Source organism: Gouania willdenowi, chromosome 24, assembly GCF_900634775.1.
Source record: "Gouania willdenowi chromosome 24, fGouWil2.1, whole genome shotgun sequence".
In the NCBI taxonomy this organism is placed as follows: domain Eukaryota; kingdom Metazoa; phylum Chordata; class Actinopteri; order Blenniiformes; family Gobiesocidae; genus Gouania; species Gouania willdenowi.
This window is the reverse complement of record NC_041066.1, coordinates 11,376,082-11,382,081: the sequence shown is the minus strand read 5'-3', so window position 1 is coordinate 11,382,081 and position 6,000 is coordinate 11,376,082.

The following is a 6,000-nucleotide window of genomic DNA, read 5'->3' as shown; positions in this document are numbered from 1 at the left end:
TAATCCCTTCATCCAATCCCCCTCTACCTCCCTCTCTTTCAGATCATATTTATTAAGATCATCCCCTGGGACAGAGCAAGAAATCAGCACAACAGGGATGTCTAAAGAGATCGTGCACTGGAACAAAGGGGGTTTCTTCCAAATCAAATCAGGTTCCTCTGATGTAATCAAGACGAGACGCCAGAGACGGCGGCGTAATCTCCCAGGGACATGTCTGCCTTGCTTGGACATTATTAAAATATGAGGAGGAACAAATCTTTGGATTGAAAGAGTGAAAAATGGAATTATGATAAACCAGGGGAATCTGGGGCAAGGTTGGATAAAGCCTTCAGATACAGATGAGGGACAAATCTTCACTTTGTGTGTGTACAAGGCACGCATGGATGTGTCTGTGGGACACACATGATGGGTTTTTATGTTTGGTTATGAAATACTTTAATATACTCAAGACTAAGTGCATGATCTGTGTTCTCAGAGGTTTTCCAACTTGCTTTTAATCCGTAATTTCAGAGAACAATGAATCCCTCTCAAGGTGACTTGTGGAACAGGACTTGACCAGGGGTGCACATGAGTGGAGACACCAGACTGTCTATACCTGCATATAGTGTTGCCAGGTCAGGTGGATTTCTGCACATTGGGCAGGTTGATCAAATTTGGGCTGTGTTTTCTCAACATTTGGCAGGTTTTTATTAAATATTCTTAAGAAAATAGTGCCCATAATGTGACAATTATGTACACATTTTTTTTTAAAATCATAACAGATTTTTTTTATTTTGAAATGGTGTGGATTTGTCATGCTCCTTATAAATAATCAGTGACCGTCATGATTAACTGTCACAACTATCATTCGGAGCAGTTTTGGTAGTAATATTGTTTGTGTTACATCATTCTTTTTTTTATTATTATTTATTTAAATTGAACAGCTCCAAAGCACACGTAGTTTTATTTTGTTTTGTTTTTTTGCCTTTTTAGAGTGGTTGAGTGTTTGGTTGGTTTTAATTGAGGTGGGTAGGTTCTGTTTTGACTGGAAGTTGTCAGAGAGATCTGGCAACCCTGCTCCATCTAACCCTGCAACTTTTCTCACAGTGGGGGCCACAATATTGTGAGTCGAGGGACACATCATCAACATTGATGTCAGTATTTAGACTAATCAATCTAAGCAAGAATACCAGAAACAACATTGTGTTTTGTGTATTTTTCAGTCATTTGTATATTTCTGTTGTTATTTTGTATATTATTTCTTTTTTTGGTTATCAGTGGGTTTTTTTTTCTCTTTTTTTCGCTTTATTTGTTTTCTGAGTAATTTTTGTTGCTGTTTCACATAATTTTTTGTCATTTAGTGTATTTCTGTTCTCAGTTTGTGTATTTTTTTTTGTTGTTTTGTATACTATTCTGTTCATTTTAAGTGAGCTACTTTTTATTTTCACTCAAGTAGATTTTTACACCAGTAACTTTACTTTAACTCCAAGTAAAATTTTATCAAAGTAACAGTACTTTTACTTGTGTAGATTTTTTCTGTACTCTTTCCACCCCTGATTGTACCCCACTCTTTCATATTAAATATACATATACAACTCTATACAAGTTATGTATTTTTTACATTTTATATATAATGTAAAATCTTCAGTGTTTTGGGCGTCAGTAAAGCAGATATTTGTATATTTAGTTTTCAGACATTTCATACAGCTTCATATTCTGGGGGGCTATATATATATATATATATATATATTTTTTTTTTTTTTTTTTTTTTTTTTTAAATAAATAAATAAAAATTGAAAATTAAAAAATTAAAATAAAAACAAAAATAAAAATAAAAATAAAAATAAAAATAAAAATAAAGAAATAAAGAACATATATGTTAAATGAAAGTCAAATGCTGCCCTAAGGACCAAACCAAAAAATATTATATGAACATCTACATAAGAATAATAATAATCAGGAAGGGGTTCTGAAAACTTGATGGTGCACCTACTATAATCATCCACATGAGGGCACAACATGTAAACTTTGGTTATAAATTAATCTTTAAAAAAAAAAAAACATTGTTTTCAGCAAACATGCTTCACCTAAACTACAGTTAATGAAATAACCCATAAAAAAAAATAGTGTGCACACACACTTCATTTAATTAAGAAGATAATCTGTCACAACATAAAGAATGAACTTGCGTCAGAGGATGTGCAAGCAGCAAAAATACATTCTTCATTTTCATCACTAGATGGCGATGATGAACCACAGAAAAGCTTTATAACTGAAGGCTCTTGTTCTGTCCTAAATATTGTGGTTTTATTTGGGGACCACATGCACACAGCAACAAAATGAATACTTTATGAGCAACCACATCCACAGACCCCAATTTAAAATTACCCTATGAAACTTAATTTACAAAAAGGGGGAAAGAAGTAAACTGATCAAACGTTGCTTTCACTATGTCATAATAGATTAATCAATGTACTGTATTTACCAAAACCAAAAAAAAAAAAAAACTGAACAATGTTATCCTGAATTTAAAATTAAACATAAGCGATGGAACAAACATATAATTATATATGCATTTTCCACACATCATCTCCAGTGTTGTCTTTTTTTTATTTATTATTAACCTATATGTTTACAGCACCATTTACAGTAGGGGTGTCCTCATCCGATATTGATAACAGATATCGGTCCGATATCAGCCAGAATACAAATATCAGATTTTATTGATATTATGTTGAAGGTCAAAATGTATGTAACTAATTGGTTGATAATAAATGCCTCAGTTTTTCTCATCCTTACTGTTGCTGACTATTGTTCTCTGTTTGAGAAACATCACTTGCTCAAGCCTTTTCTAGCATTCCACACTACATAATACGTAAAACAAGTATGTATGATTCATGCTGATATTGTATCGGACCGATATCGGTATCGGCTAACACTCAAGGCTGCTATAGTGAAAAAGTTGAGGCAAAAAAATTTATAGGTTTTACAGTTTTTGAAAAAAATAATAATAATAATAAATGAAAACAGATTGATGGACTTTATCATTTGCAGTGGGTTTAAATGTACGAACATCAGTGTTGGGGCTGCATTTTGGTGATTATTGCACATCTGTAGCATATATAGTTGATTTATTGTGAATTTTCCAAATGTCCAACTATAGAGACATGCTGTAGTGTCACCCTTTGGACTATTGGCCTGTTTTTGCAGCTGACGCCGTCTGGCATGGGACTGGACTTATGGGAAAAGTTTGGCAATTGTTCCCTCATGGGAAGTATGATTTCATCAGAAGAAGAAGAATAATATGCAGGATAACAACATGGGTTCCCTGCAGCCTGCCTGGCCGCTAATTCTTTAGGCTAGCTAACATTATATTTTGTTGTAATAAGTATTTTTCAACCTATAAATTGACCTCCATTGAGTCACTCCACATACAAACACTGCACGTTATACAGTACATTGAATTTCTAAATGTCCTCAACTAATCTTTTTTATATGATTATTGTTGAACTAATGTCATAAACATGTGTGCAAACTGGAAGAATGTATAACTGTAATGCAAAACATTGCTGGTAAAGCTCACTTACTGAAACCTTGATCCTAAAATCAATAAATTACTTTCAGTTGAAACAAAACAAAAGCACTTTAAGCTTTTGTCATTGTGTACATCATAAAATGTAATAGCATGCATGCTGGGGCTTGAGTTTTGTCCTACTTTTATTGAAAGCATGCTAATATCAGATTTGGACTTAATGTAGGACTAAGGTACAGTTGAGTCAGCTGCCAGACACCTTGTGACTTTGCTGCTGAATAGTTTGGATAATCAGAATCAGAATCAGAATCAGAATCATCTTTATTCGCCAAGTGTATGTTGTACACACGAGGAATTTGACTCGGTCAACTGTGCTCTCTCCAATAGTGAAAACAAAAATTTTTCAACAATAAACAATCAGCTAGAAAAGATGATAATAAGTATAAACATAAGTATAAATATAAACAGTAGTTAGACTAGAATGTGCAAATAACAAGATGATAATAATAATAATAATAATAATAATAGTATAAAAAATAATTAAATAGATACAAAATAAAAATTAAAAAATAAGATAAAAGAAGGAAAATAATAGAAAAGAAAGATAATAATAAAATATAATAATAATAAAAGGAAAATAGTGCAGTAGAGCATTGATAAGTAGTGCAGTAGAACATTTAAATTAAAGGTATGTACATGAACATAATAATGGCTCTAATGGACCAGTACAGCCTAAAAAGAACTTTGTGATAATACGTATTTGGATTTATTTACATTTTAATATCTACTTCCTAATATTTCTTTGAATCAAACTTTTGTCAGGGTAAAAAGAGATGTCTGAATAATACCAATAAGCAGGTTAAGGTTAAAAAATGTTTTCCATTGTATATATATATATATATATATATATATATATATATATATATATATATATATTCTATGAAAAGGGACACATCAGAGAGTTGAGTCACCGTGTCATAAGTAATTTTTGAAAACTCAGACAAAATGCTATCTCAACACACTGGCAATAATATTTTATCAGACATATTAAAAGTTAAATGTATTTATTTTTTGATTAATGTCTTTGTGGACTGAACAACATAACAACTTTTCCCCTTTTTTGGGCATAAAAAATCAAATAATGATCATAATAATATTTTATCAGACATATTAAAAGATAAATGTATTTATTTTTTGATTCAAATTTTTTGAATAAATAAAAAGATCATTAGAATTGACGTGTATTTTGTATGGTCAGTGAAAAAAGTATAAAACTGAGAACAGGTAAAAATTAGATTAAAAGTAAATAAAGTGAAGTAAATAATATATAGTAAAAATATATACAATTATATAAATAAATTAATAGTTTTCTCATTTTACATCCAGAACTAAACTTTGATGGGTTTGTGGTAATTGTTTTTCAAATATAATCATTTTGTAATCATTATTATTTATATTTTTTATATAAATCTTTTTTTTCCCATTATTTTCCATTTTTCCACACGCAAATAAGAAGTGGAATTTAAATGGGCAATGCTAATCGTTTATGATATGTATTAATTTTTGAAAATGAACAGTGAATATTGCTGCTAGACGTGATAAGGCCAAAGTAACCCTACACCCGTTTTAACAATCAGGCTTCATTGTATTTGCATTGTGTCGAAATTTGCATATTCAAACCTTGTAAAAATGTAAGTTATGCAAATAAATGTCTGTAACTGACCCCCGAACTAAAGGAGGCATAAATATGTGAGGGGGGACTTCTTTGTTGGCCCCTGGAAAACCATTAAAGCGGGAGGATTTCTCCCAGGAGCTGGAATTCCTCACATTCCTGCGCTCTGATGTCACAGCACAGGGGGCGGGGCCTGAGGCAACGGGACTGTGGTGCATTCAATGACCCTGCTGAGGCTGCGACACCTGAGCATCAGGCATCGGTGTACACTTAAAAATAAAAAAAAAACACCTAGTGTTTTCTTCGAACTAAGATAGATGAATAAGCACTTCATTTGTTATAATATTAGATTGCTATAATATAACAATGTTGTTCATGTAAAGAAAAACGTCCTTACAGAACAAATGCCAGCTTCAAAATGATGACATTTATGTAAAGCAGAAATAAATCTTGTGTGAATTTTAAAAAAATAAATACATATCGGAAAGATAAATGTCTGTATGAATTAAAAGTTAAAAAATTTTAAATTAGATTTTAAATTATTTGTTTGGCGGTCGTTGTTGTGCTCACGTAGTTATTACTGTTTTATTTGATGTTTTTTTATAAATCCCAAAAGTCTACATTTAAAAAAATATATACAACTTTGTGACATAATGCAATCGACACACACACACACACATACACACATACATATGTTTATATATAACGTTTTTTTGTTTTTTTTTTTCTTTATTATTTTTCTTTTTTAAATTAAACCTAGGATGTTTGCACTTGTGAAAAGCTTGTTGTTCCGACGCTGTGTTCAGGTCTTGAAAGC